We start from the raw sequence: 13,458 nt of genomic DNA, 5'->3' as shown, positions 1-13,458 counted from the left end.
GGAGTTTTGCATGAGATCTTCAGGGTCATGTGCTAACACAGAGACAGTATCTCTTTAAATAGGCCATTTAAATGCAGTGTAAGTAGAAAGTGCATCCTGTTCTTTTCCTATTGTTAGGCAGTGATGTTGTTAACTTCATTAACTTGTATGTGTGGGAAGCTGGAAGCCAACCTCTGTGAGGTGAACAACTGAAGATGTGTCAGCTTTCAGTGTCTGTTAAAAACTTAAGGAGATGTCTTGATTTTTGTGGGTGACAAATGAGCTCCAGCATACTGACTGCAAGTGCCCTTACGATGGCTGGAAAGTCTGGTCGAAAAGGGGACCTGACACTGTCCAGTCAGATCTACTGAGCAGACACCAAAAGTCCGGTTACTGCATGCAGGGGAGGCAGGGAGAATCTGGGCCATCACCTGCACCAGCCCCTACTCAGCCAGGGCTGCCTCCTACTTGAGTCAGGTGGCTGCAGCTCCCAGCCCTGGCTCCGCAGGCAAGGCCCTCCTGACCTGGGGTCAAGAGGGTAGAGGGGAAGAGGAATGAATGGGGGCAGGGCCTTGGGGCAGTGGTGGGGCAGAGACGGAGCCTCAGGGGGAAGAGGTGGGGTAGGGGGTTCTGGCACTCCTGCTGAAGTGTCTGTTTTTTTAAATATTACAAGGTTGGCAACCATAATTGCAACCCCATTCAGCTGAATACATCAGGTGCTCCTGTGGTTGGCTGTGCAGTAAGTTAGTGCCTTCCTCAAAACCAGGTGAAAAGCTACAATGTCTGTGTTTTTTCTGACCCTAGTAAAAGTGTAACTTTTGCTGATTTCTTGGGGCTGGGAAATGCTTTTCCTCAGCTCTGTGTAAATCATTCTGTGTCTTGTATTTCAGTTTGCTGGAAAGGGATTTATATCTTAAGAGTCATTTAAACAATTCCTTGGGGGTATCGGGTTGCTGTAATGAAGCACTTGGGGTGCAGTTTTGTAGTTGCCCCATATGAGGTGCCTCTGTTCCACGGATGGTGCATTTGCACTGCCAGAATCTGAAGGGGAAATCCTGATCCTGCCTCCACAGCCACAAAGGGGTCCTTTCAGTCAGAGGATAGCAAACCATACTCCTATATTTTGAAATCCCCACACCATTGATTTAATAGTATTGTTCCACTTAGACAGTTCCCAGGCCATAACAGCAGTCAAAAACCTTTTTGGCATCCATAGACATAATTGCAGTATAGCGTGTCATAATGTCAATAATGTATTACATTAAATAATCTCCTTACATCACTAGAGGCTTTGTGTATGTAAATCTAGAGAGAACCTAGACCAAACTTTTGGCTCTTACTTTTGCACCACAACTGATTAACAAAATTGACTTATATCAAGAACACAGATATGGAGCCTCTCCCAGTATTATTTGGGCTGCACATCAGAGATTATTTTTGATTTTAAGCTTTAGTGAAATGTTATCTAATAAGAGTCAGGCTGAGTTGGTCAGTGAAAGTTTTGCAGTAATCAGTTGTAAAGCCGACAAGGTTGACTGATTTTCCTGCTTTTAAAGAATGTATTGCTGATTTAATCTCCTTTATGGTAATATTTTCATTCAGTGTTTCCTCTTGAGCTTCACTGAAGCTTAGGTAATTTAAATCCAGTAAGATATTGTTGGTTTTCCTGTATAGTTTGTTCTAAGGTTAGTTTATCCAAAAAGGAGAAGTATGAACTTTGGTGCTTTCCAGGATTTCTGAAAACAATCAAGTATCTTTTAAAATACCTTTTATATTAGTTTGTACTCTATCTTTGCAGTTGTTTATTCAGCTATTTGATATTCTACTACTTAGTATTCTACCAGACCTTTTATTAGGCTTATGCTAGTTATCTTTCACAAAACAATCAGTATAACTTGGCTTCTGAAACGTTATTGCATCTTAAGGCTTTCTTAAGGCTAGGCAATTTTAACGTTTTTGTATTAGGATTGTCAAAGTTTTCTTTGTTTGGAGAACAGGTTGGACAAACACCTGTCAGAGATGGTCTACGTGTACTGGGTCCTGCCTCAATGCAGGGGGCTGAAATTGATGACTTCTCAATGTCCCTTCCAGTCCTACATTTCTAGACGTCTGATTTTTACTTTTTCCTAAGGGGGAAAAAGAGAGTATGACCCTATAGTGTGCCACAATAGGGTAGTAACCCTTTAAATAGTTTGGGATCCCTCTCTAGTGGAACTCAGTGTGTTCTCTGTTTTAGAAACTGCCAGTATCCAACTGCACCTGCAGTGTATATAGGTAGCGAGTCTAGGGTGACCAGATGTCCTGATTTATAGGGACAGTCCCGATTTTTGGGTCTTTTTCTTATATAGGCTCCTATTATCCCCCACCCCCATCTTGATTTTTCACATTTGCTGTCTGGTCATCCTAAGTGAGTCCTTGCATGTGGTATATATACAGTAGACATAGTTAATTGAACGCCATCATGTCTGTGTGGTTTCTTCATATTATATTTGTTGTATAAAGAGAAAAATACACAGCTGTCTGCTCTCAGAATTACCTTCCATACTATGGAAGACAAGACACTGTCTTTGTTTTGACTAAAATATTCTTGTGCGTTATTTATAGTGATGCATTTAAAAGACAGAACACTGAGAACTGTTGATGCCCTGAATTGTTTGCTTCTCCCACAACTGACTCTGGGATATTTTTTTACACAATCTGCAACCCTCTCTCTGAACTGGGCCCCAGTCCTGCAAGGACTTATGCATGTGCTCCACTTTACATGTTGACAGAGACTGCTACTCACAGTGCATAACAGGAAGCATGTGCATATGTCTTTGCAGGATCAGGGTTCTGCTTTGTAAGGCCTCTGCTCTTTCAAATCTCGTTTAAGAGCCATTTCTGCTAGAGTGCCTAGAAGAAACGAGTCAACAAAGGCATTCATTTTTAATGGGAAAATATATATTTTTGCTTTTCTATGCCATGCGCTAGCTTTTACCACACACACCCATAACTGTGTTGGTCACTCTTCTCTTTCTCTCCCAGATCCCTGCTTAATGTTTTGGTATCCCTTCATTGCATCATGTCTGAACTCAGTCTGTAAGCTCTGGAGGCAAGGATCAAGTCTTGTTTGTACTGTGAAACATTGAGCGCACTTCTGGGAGCTGTAAAGTATTAGTTAGTATCCACCTCTCTAAAGTTAAAATTTCCAGTACTAGATACAGAAATGCCTGCTCTCTCCTTTATAATACTCCTTGTGTTTTGAGGATCAAATCTGCCTGACCCAGTTTCTGGACACTTAAAAGTAAGCTGTTCTTGAAGCCTGTCAATGGGAAATGAGAGCTCTTGGTGTGAAAATCCTCCCTTTATCATATACCTACTCAATGAAGTTGCTAGGTATTTTAGTTTGTTCTCTAGTCTTTGGCGTTGGATGTTTTCTGCTTTAGAGAAGGTGGCCCTTGGAACTGTCTGAAAACTGAAGTTTCCAATATAGACTCAAGGTCAGGAAACGATCCTCTTTTTTGTTAAAGTTTTGTTACCAAAATTCTCATATGTATTAGAAAGCAGCAGGGGCAAATCATTTAAATTATTTTGTGCTACTACCAAGTTCCAGCTTTTGTGCCTTTTAGTGGGGGGGAGTGGTAAGGCGGTTGTGACAATCAGAACACAGCCATGCCTCTATTATTACACAAGGAAGAATAAAATTGCCCGAGACAGGACCAGGGTCTGCCAAGCTAGACTCGGACAGAGCCACAGGCTAAGAAAGCAAAATTAAGCAAAGAAACCCTCTCCAGGGTCTCAAGGTTTATTTACATGTTTTTTTGGTACAGCCAAAATAAAATTCTTTGGCCATCCCCTTCATGTAGCTGATCAGTCTTTACATGCCAAAGCATACAGCCTGAACAGGGTGGCTCTTCTTGTATCTCCAGGACTCGCTGTCCTGGCTTTCTGGGCAGGCTCTTTAAGACTCTAAATGTACCAATATTCAGCTGCACTTCATTACCTCGAGTGCAGGTAAGAAACCTAAGATTTGCTCAGTTACCCTCAGCTCAAGGATATGTTCGAGATGGGAGTTGAGAAACCCAGTCTTGCACCCATCCTTGAGTTTAATCCCAAACTCTCCATCCTGCTGTTTGGTTTGGAGGGTCCTTCTTTTAAGGACAACATAAATCATGTCAGTCAGGGTCTCTCATGGGACAGTGAAGGCTCCGTACATTCCATCATGGGTACCCAACCCAGCGCCTTGTAATTAACACAAAAAGAACGTGCTCAGGTACCGGGTTGCTCCATCCTTGCATCCCATTTTGAGCATGTGTGACTTTTCATGATGCATGTTATTTAAAAATAGATCTGTGTAATCAAATGCCATAAACTACATTCACTCCTATTTTTAATGAAATGCAATGTGTTTAACTTTTTGCTTTCTTTGTAGGTAAGTAGCTGTTTTCCTGCTTTTTGTCAGCACATTGCTGGTAAGTTTATCCTGTATATTACATAAAATTAAATTAATCTGCTCTCTTATGTTTTTAAAAGGACATCATCAATCTAGCCAGTAAAAAAGTGGTTTCAGATGCTGTGCCTGTCCCTAAATAGTTGTAGGTTTACAATCACATTTCCTACTTTTCAAAGTGTTTTCCCCCTAGTTTTTTATGAAAGACCCACACAGATAAAAGGAATGAGCCAAGGAGACAGAGGAAATAGTAGAGTTGATGAAAAATCAATTTTTTTCAGTTTGGTGGCCGAACCAAAAAAAAAATCTGTTTGTTTCCAACCAAAATGGAAATGTTTTGATTTTTCTCACTGAAACATAAAAAGAAAAAAAATATGTGTCAGATGGAAGTACATGTATCATTTGACCTGAAACAATTTTATTTTCTTAGGTTTTTGTTTTGTCAGGTTCTGGGTGTTTTTAAATCTTTTTTTAAAGAAACAAATCTAACTACATTTCAAAATAAAACGTTGTTTTGAAACAAAAAGTCAAAACATTACATTTTGAAAATGTGAAGCCAGACCATTTTGATGTTTGTGAAATTGTTGTTTTCATTTTTGAGTCAGCCAAAAACTATTTGCTGAATTCAACCCAAAACACATTTTTGGTGAATTAAGTATGTAGCAGAAAATTTTCACCAGCTCTAGGAAACAGTGACATTTACTATGTACAAAGTCAACAAATGAGATTCTCCTCCTCCCCCACCCCCGTTTCCTTTACCTATAGTAATGTTAGAGGTTACTTGTAACTATAGCACATGAGGATACCATCTCCTAGTGTCTCTCTAACGTTTAGAAGTATTGCTGCTTGTAGTCTGTGGGGAATTTCTCAGAATCTCCTCTGCTCCTGCTGTCCTCTGACTTGATAGAAGATCCTGTATAGTAGTAGACTGTCTGAAAATAAAACTGATGTCCAATATATAGCGCTTGTCTCATTCTGCATGACTTTTTTTCATATTGGCCAAGCAATCTTGATAAATGAAACGTCCATTATCAGCTTTCTCCTCCAGAGACATGTAACACTTTTTGCTGTCCCCCCAGGGTTTGGAATTTTCTAATTATTGCACATAATCTGTTGTTTCTTGTGGTCCCAGCATCATGGTGGGCCCTTTCAGTGCTTTATAGGGATGCTATTTTACATGTTTGAATGCCTAAAAAAATTCACTGCATTTTATTTTATTATTTTTTCAGGTCCACTGTTTTCTCCTTGAGCATTTTTATTTGGATTTTTATGGTTCCCGCTCAGCTGATTAGACAACTCAATCCTTCTCAAGTCATGGTGGTCCTTTATTCCATCTTTTCTGTAGCTTGAACAACATCTGTAAGTTTATGATCTCCTCTATTTCTGGTTCTAGTCTCTCAAATTGATGTGCCAGACCAGTAATGTAAGTAGTTTAATTTGTGATGTTTTGTTGTTGTTGTTTTGATGGGTAGGTGGTAGCAATGTGATCTCTTCCAGAGGTGTTTGTCTCTAGCACTGCCTGTGCTTTGTGGTCTTTTGTGGTCTGCTTCTGCATATTTTCACCTGGTTTTGACTCTGGGATCAGCTATGGGTTTCTTCCCAAAGATTTTCCTAATTTGTGTGTGTGTGTGTGTAAGGGCAATTTAGGTTTTGCAGTGGGACTTAAAGATCAGCGGGAAGAGAGGGAACACATGAGAAATTGTGCTCTGCTTTTAGCATGCATTCTCAACTTGAGGATTGTGAATAGTCTTCTTTTTTTATGTCTAGATGGGGTGGTGGGGCAAAGGGTCCTGGATGTTTTTCAGTTATAACATTGAGTCTTGCTGTAGATCAGGGTGAGAGCCACCTCCTTACAACATATTAAAGAGCCTTTTGCGGATCTTTTCATGAGCATTGTTAGGAGAGGGTGATGTGGTCCAACTCATGCCGGTATGATGAGACATCCACAAGGACTGGGCTCTTCCCCAGCTAAGCTGATGCTTTCCTTCACTCAAATCAAGTGACTGTATAGAGTGGTCTGTCTGTCTGTCCCTCTAATAGAGAGGGAATAGTTGGTATATCGATCTGTATGGTAGAGTACAGATGAAAATAAAGAGAATTCTTTACTGAGGCCACCGGACACACTAGTTCTTTTTGGCTGTCTGGCTTCCAAAGTAAGCACTCAAGATCTCAAGTCCTGACCTAGATTGAGAAGGGTTGGCAGGTACTTCTGTCTACGCTGCAGACCTAAATAGCTCTTCTAGCTCAGAACATCAGCAGTCTTTTTGGATGAATAGGTTACTTGCATAAAACCTTGAAAAAGCTTGTGCTAATTAACTTGAACATATGTTAGTTTAGTAATAACTTTTGTTCACAGCTGAATGAGATTCTGATATATATTTTCAGTACATCATACTTGTTTCTTCCAGGAGAAAGAAATATGGATAGATAGCCCTAGTACTCGTTTGCAGACATTGCTGGTATTACTGCTGTCTCAGAAATATGTTGTGCTCAGTTATGAGCATTTTGTTTTAAAGGCATTATTTTCAGGGGAGCTGTAAAAATATGGTGCCATACACTGGTTCAACAAACCTTTCATTGAGTTGTTATTCAGGTGATACCATGGTATGAGACTGAAGGTGTCTCTTCACAGCAGAGTTAGCTCAAGTTTTAACTTGAGTGTTACCCCTAACCGATCTCCCATCCGCACACAAAAATCTCTAGCCCAAGTAAAGTGGTGCTTTAAACTTGAGTTAGCTGTCATGTCAGGGTCTGACCGTGCCGTTGGGAGCAAGCCTCCCAGCTAGGGGAGACAGGCCTATGCTAGCACCCCAAAAATAGCAGTGTCAAGGTTGCAGTTCAGGCTCTCAAGCCTCGGGATGTGCGTGAGCTTCAGAGTCCGAGCTACAACATCTATACGGCTATTTTTAGCTTGCTAGCTTGAGCCCTGCTAGCACATGTCTGTGTACCCCATCTGGGAGTATAGACATATCCTCAGCTGGTCTCCTCAAAGTGGCCACCATCTCCCATTATTCTGGATTAAGGCACTAGGATGCCCTTAGCAGAGATGGTAAATTGCTTTTGTCCACCTCTGCTCCTCACAGTGCTTCCTAGTCTCTTGGCAGTATGGGATGTCACCATCTCGCCTGAGGGCAACTTGACTTTACTGGAATCAGTGGAAAGCTGTGGCCCTCTTTGTTTTAATGGTACAACTTCCTGCTCTATATACCTTAGCTATTTCATCTTTGATCAGTATGAGAGCTTAGTTTGGGACTATCTTTTTGTTCCGTGTTTGCGCAGCGCTTAGGGTGACCAGATGTCCCGATTCTATAGGGACAGTCCTGATTTTTGGGTCTTTTTCTTATATAGGCTCCTATTACCCCGCACCTCCTGTCCTGATTTTTCACCTTTGCTGTCTGGTCACCCGAGCAGTGCTTAGCACAGTGGGGTCCTGGTCCATGACTAGGCTTCTAGGCACTATGGTAATGCAAATGATAAATAATGACAACAGTAATAAATAATAGGTCCTGCTGCCCCAGTGCGCTTCATTCTCAAAACAGTATAAAAGCAACATGATGGGGAATATGGCTTTACATTTTCCCAAGTGCATTGTCAATATTATTTTCATCCTAATTGGTTGCATTAAATATTGAATTTCAGTGGAAATAATTATATATTTTCTCCCTTCCAGAAGCTGTGTATTTTCTCCCTTACATGGGCAATCAAAATTCAGGCCTTAATCTGCTTGCTAAGATTCACTCTGATATAGCAGCAAAACCCAAAGCAGGATGCTTCCATAAAAATCATTACATTGGATCAGTGCATCCCCATACAGGCCTCATCTCAGTAAAGCAGCTAGATTATGAACTTATTAAAATAATAATAAAAAAGCTGCTCATCTTTGTTTCCCTCATTATTTTAATATGTTTCAGTCACATTCTGGACCTAATAACCCCTTTGCTGCTGAAGGTAATTGTAGTTTCTTGTGCCGAAGAAGGAATGTTGTGATTTTTTTTAAAATGGTTTTCTCAGTTATATCGCTGTGGTTCTTTCTCTTAGAGGTACCCTAGGCCAGTGGTTCTCAACCACGGGTACGCAAACCCATGGGAGTAGGCAGAGGTCTTCCAGGGAGTGCATCAACTCATCTAGATATTTTTGTAGTTTTACAATAGGCTACATAAAAAGCCCTAGCGAAGTCAGTACAAACTAAAATTTCATACTGCCAATGACTTGTTTATACTGCCCTATATACTATATTCTGAAGAACAATATTCATATTCCAATTGATTTATAATTATATGGTAAAAAAGAGAAAGTAAGCAATATTTCAGTAATAGTGTGTTGTGAGACTTTTGTATTTTTATGTCTGATTTTGTAAGTGAGCAGTTTTTAAGTGAGGTGAAACTTGGGGTACACAAGACAAATCACACTCCTGAAAGTGGTACAGTCATCTGGAAAGGTTGAAAGCCACTGCCCTAGGCAAACTGTATGTTCTTATGTATTCTTAAATGGCACTCATGTTTTGTGGATATTGGATTGCCTGACTGTAGTCAAATGGATTTTTTTACCAGCTGTTATTTACAGGATTGTTCCCCTCCCCTCTCCCCTGCCTTAAATAATGCTGTGAATAAAAATATCTTAAGTAGGAAGCTTTATGTTGTAAACACTCATTAGAGAGCTATAGCTCATGACTGTGCTAGAGAAAATATTGAGCATTGCTAGAGTGTGGAGCCCAACCCCTAGGGACTGAGGTATTTTGCTTTTTGTTTGCTATATAACATAGTTTTCTGCAATATGTTTCATAATAGTGTAATTGGCTTCCCCAATCCTATTGGCAGGGTTGAATGTGGGTGTGGTTTGAGGGAGGGGCTGGGAGCATGAGAACTGAAACAGAATTCTTGTTTTGGATGGCGCCCCCTGTTGCCAGCCCTAGGAGAGACAAGTACTGCTGTATTATGGGCCTGGATGCATTGAAAGAGGGAAGGTGTTTAGACAGTGTTCTCAGCTCCTTCCTTTGAACTGCTACTTATTTCCACACCTGTGGGTGGGCTCCATGCTCCAGAGGCCTTCAGGTAGTAACAGTGATGTCAAAAGAACAGGAGTACTTGTGGCACCTTAGAGACTAACAAATTTATTTGAGCACAAGCTTTTGTGAGCTAAAACACACTTCATCAGATGCATGCAGTGGAAAATACAGTAGGAAGATGGATATATACAGAGAACATGAAAAAATGGGGTTTGCCAAACCAACTCTAATGAGACTAATCAATTAAGGTGGGCTATTATCAGCAGGAGAAAAAAAACTGTTGTAGTCATAATCAGGATGGGCCATTTTCAAACAGTTGACAAGCAGGTGTGAGTAATAGTAGGGGAAAAATTAGCATGGGGAAATAGTGTTTAGTTTGTGTAATGTCAAAGTGATGTCAAAGAACTCTGCATTCCGGAGTGTCATAGTAGAACAAAGTCTACCCTTTGCTACTTCAGGCAAGCTGAAATAAATAAAAACAGAATACTGCCCCCTCTTCTCTTTGTTGTTTGGGTCTTTCAGCCTACAGAAATACATTCAATGTATTTTTAAAAAATCAAGTTCACCTTTAATAAATATGGCTTCAATCCCATTGCCAACTACTGTCGTTTGAATGAATGAATTATATTTCACAGACATGATGCAGCTCTGTGAGTGGAAAATTATACAGTATTTCCCCCAAATCTGTACAAAGCCACTCTGACAGTAAAGCCGTGAAGTAAACTTGATTTCAATTATAATCCCTTCCCCCACAAGAGCATTTTCTCTTGACAGTTGACATTTGGATGGTCTCTCTAAGGGCCAAATTCACTATTGGCATACCCTAAGTATACTCTAAGTATTCAGCATACTATACGTATATGAAACACATATATACCTTATCCACTTTTTCAGTGCTACAGTATTATATAGATGGTTTCCAAGACAGGCCTATCTGCAGATGTCATTTCCACAGCCAGTTTTGACGCTATAGTTAAGGTTCCAACCATCCTTCCATTTTAAGCTCTCAGTTTCACTCAGCTTTCTTAAAGAAGAAAAAGAAGATCAGGCACTAAACCCTTTTGTCCTGAAAATTTCAGTTCCTAAGTCTCAGACCAGATGATTATTTTGTTTTATTTTTTATTTTATGGTGAGAACTTCAGGGAAATGATCAAAGCCTTTAAAAGGTATGAAATTTGACAAGCTTTTGGTTTTAGAAATCATATCTAGCATTGTTTTGAATGTTTCCTTATGATCTGGTGTCCTGCCAACATTAAAATTGTTTCTGAGTTGTATGAATACTAAATCTCATCCCAAATAGAGAACAGCAATTTTTCCTCCCTTTTATATTACTCAACAAACAAAATCTCCACATTTTGGAGGGAGAGAGAGAAGAGGATGAATTTGGTGCTGATGAAAGGCACATAGACAGGCCTATAGAAAAAAACGGTGTTTATCCTCAGAGCAGGTACACCATGGACAACGCCCATGCAGGCTGTCCCACTGCTGTAACAATATGCTTCAAGAACCCTGACCTGGAAGGGCCACAGCTAGGAGTAAGAGGATGTTTTGGTCTCTGTGACTGTCATTCCTTGGCCTATCTGCAGACACTGGCAACAAAGTTTCCAATTAGTGCCAACTGTGATGTGGCTTTGTGCAATGTTGGATACTTGTCTGCTAGGGACAGTGTGGAGACTACCAAGAATATTGCATTTAGAACAGCAACTGGATGATAACAATACCTATCAGTCACTACCAAACTGGGCTGGATTCTAATCAGCAGTCTATGGGTGAATTACTATTTCCCATGACCCTTTCCCTGAGCTATCTATTCTTCCTAAGTCTTTGAAAAATAGCCACTTAAACATGGCTTCCAAGCTGAAAATGCCAAGTTACAACCGGCAACGAACATATATGACCTATGTCATGGCAGTTGTCTGTCTCAAAAGACTGTGGCGTAAGCGCCAAAGCAGCTCAGTTAGTGTGTCACGCTGAAGCATCGCAAGTGGCTAAGAAGTCCAATTCTTGAGTGACAGTTCTTGCCACAAATAGTGCAGGCGTAAGGTCCTGGGCCAGAAGATGAAGCCAGGGCACTACTAGCTCTTAAGGCCTGCTGCGCTTTCTTCTTCACTCTCTTCTCCCGCAACCCTCTTTGACTCCCTGGTGCAGCGCAGCCCTCCAGTGTGGCCTGTTGCTAGTTGCACTCGGGGTTTCGCGGCACTCGGGGTTTTTTTTTTGCTCCTTGCCAGCACTCCGCTTTTTTTGTTTTTTGCTCCGCCGGTGACTCCCCCTCCCCCATGTGTCCTGATATTTTCTTCCTCTCATCTGGTCACCCTATTTGCACCTTGCTGCAGCGGGGGGACAGGTCGTTGCTGGGGATTATACGGTGAGAGTATTCATGCCCAGATTTATAAACTGAGAACAATCATTACTGGGAAGTCTATAAACCTGTGATAGGATTTTCCCCCAATTATATTGGTTAAGAATGTCCCTGCAGTCATTAATCAGTATCCTAGTAATGCCCCAGTGCAAGAGGTACATACATCTCTTTCTTCAGGTGCAGTGTGCTGAGCAACACAGGAGGTGCTGTGCACACACGCAAAGTCTCCTGTGCAGACACAGGGATTCAAGCCCTAAAGCCAAAATGACCTGATTAGAGCGCTAGTTAGGGCCAATGGTGAGTAAGCCTTGTACCATCATCTCCTCCCAGATGGGCATTAATCTCCAGGAAAGACTGTGTAGCTCAGTGCTGTTTAATTGTAGCTCAGTGTCTTACAGTTTTCTGTACTTTTGAGCACCAAGTAAGTCTACTGTGCATATTTCAGTCCTTCCTCTCCAGACATTATCCAGCGCTTGAGCACCTGTCCATACAAGAATGGAGGATATTTAAGTAACATTGTGTTATCGATTTGGCACATTATTAGAAAAAAGGCCAGTATTGAACTCTGCAGGAGAGTGTCGTGACGTGGCTAGCATTACAAGCGCTGACTCTGAATGGCAGTACCAAAGAGGCTGTTAGTAAATGAGAGAAGAAAATTAACAGGAAAAACATTAATAAAATTACCAGAGGTGATCAAACTTAAGAAGGGCATTCATAGTTCAGAGCAGGACTGTATTCCCAAAGAAACATATTAAAGATGCATTTAAAACACCTAGTTCTGGGACATTGTCATTCAAATCGGTAGTGAGGGTTCAGTAGCTTAATAACAATAATACCTTGCTTTTAATAGCACTTTTCATCAGTAGATCTCAAAGTGCTTCAGTATCATTATCACCATTTCACAGATGGGGAAACTGAGAGAGCAGTGCAGTGACTTGCCCAAGGTTACCCACAGCAGACCAGTAATGGAGCCAGGAACATAACCCAGGTCTCTTAAGTCCCAGTCCAGTGTTCTGTCCACTAGTCCACACTTTAGGGTAAGAAGGAGCAAGGACCCTACCCGCTGTTGCACTCCTTAGGAGGTTGCAGTACGCAATGCTCTGCTGGCTTCGTATGGTAGGGGAGTATGGCCCCACCTCTTTCCCGTCCTCCCAGGGGTGGCTATAACCCCAGGGATTGCTAGCAAAGGTTTCTTGCAGTCATGCAAGGTTCACGCATTATCCAACCCTGTGTACTGAACAAGTTAAATAATTTACAGTGTCCAAATGCTGCTACGTGTAAAGCATCTATATTTTCTTGACTAGCCCCGTATCATTGTTTGTGTATTAGTAAGCCCATTTTGTGTTCACTACTTACTAGCTAGTTTATTTTAAATGATTCATGTCTGCTCAATAAATGTTGGCCCTGATCCTGCGAACACTCAGATGTGGAGTTTCTTCACACTGGTGATAGTCCTCTTGAATTAGTGGGGCTAATCTTGTGCATAAAGTTGCTGACGTGTCAATTTTGTAGGATTGGGGCCTAAATGAACAGTATATATTGGCACCCTAGTTGTCAATTAGGTAGTTACTTCTAAGTAGGATTTTTCAAAATCAGATCACACCATTGTCATTGTCAACTTCCTCTGTTTGGCAAAGTTCCTCTGTCTTCTAGGGGTTCTATTTTTGTGTCTGGAATGCACCACTG

General features: G+C 41.1%; 1 protein-coding gene across 4 annotated transcripts in view; it reads left to right on the top strand.

The window, feature by feature from the left end:
- The window catches only part of SMYD3 (SET and MYND domain containing 3), a 642,972-nt gene that overhangs the window by 354,208 nt on the left and 275,306 nt on the right, over positions 1-13,458 (top strand). The window contains exon 1 of one of the 4 annotated variants that reach the window (XM_045009340.1): positions 5,643-5,767. The exons of the other annotated variants lie outside the window; for them this stretch is intronic. The gene's annotated coding sequence lies outside the window, so the exon portion shown is untranslated. Of the gene's footprint in view, positions 1-5,642; positions 5,768-13,458 lie in introns of those variants that run through there. 4 annotated transcript variants of the gene reach the window in all.

The sequence above is a fragment of the Mauremys mutica genome, chromosome 3 (genome assembly GCF_020497125.1).
Source record: "Mauremys mutica isolate MM-2020 ecotype Southern chromosome 3, ASM2049712v1, whole genome shotgun sequence".
Taxonomy (NCBI): Eukaryota; Metazoa; Chordata; order Testudines; family Geoemydidae; genus Mauremys; species Mauremys mutica.
The sequence above is the reverse complement of the archived record's forward strand: the minus strand, read 5'-3'. Positions and strand labels throughout refer to the sequence as shown.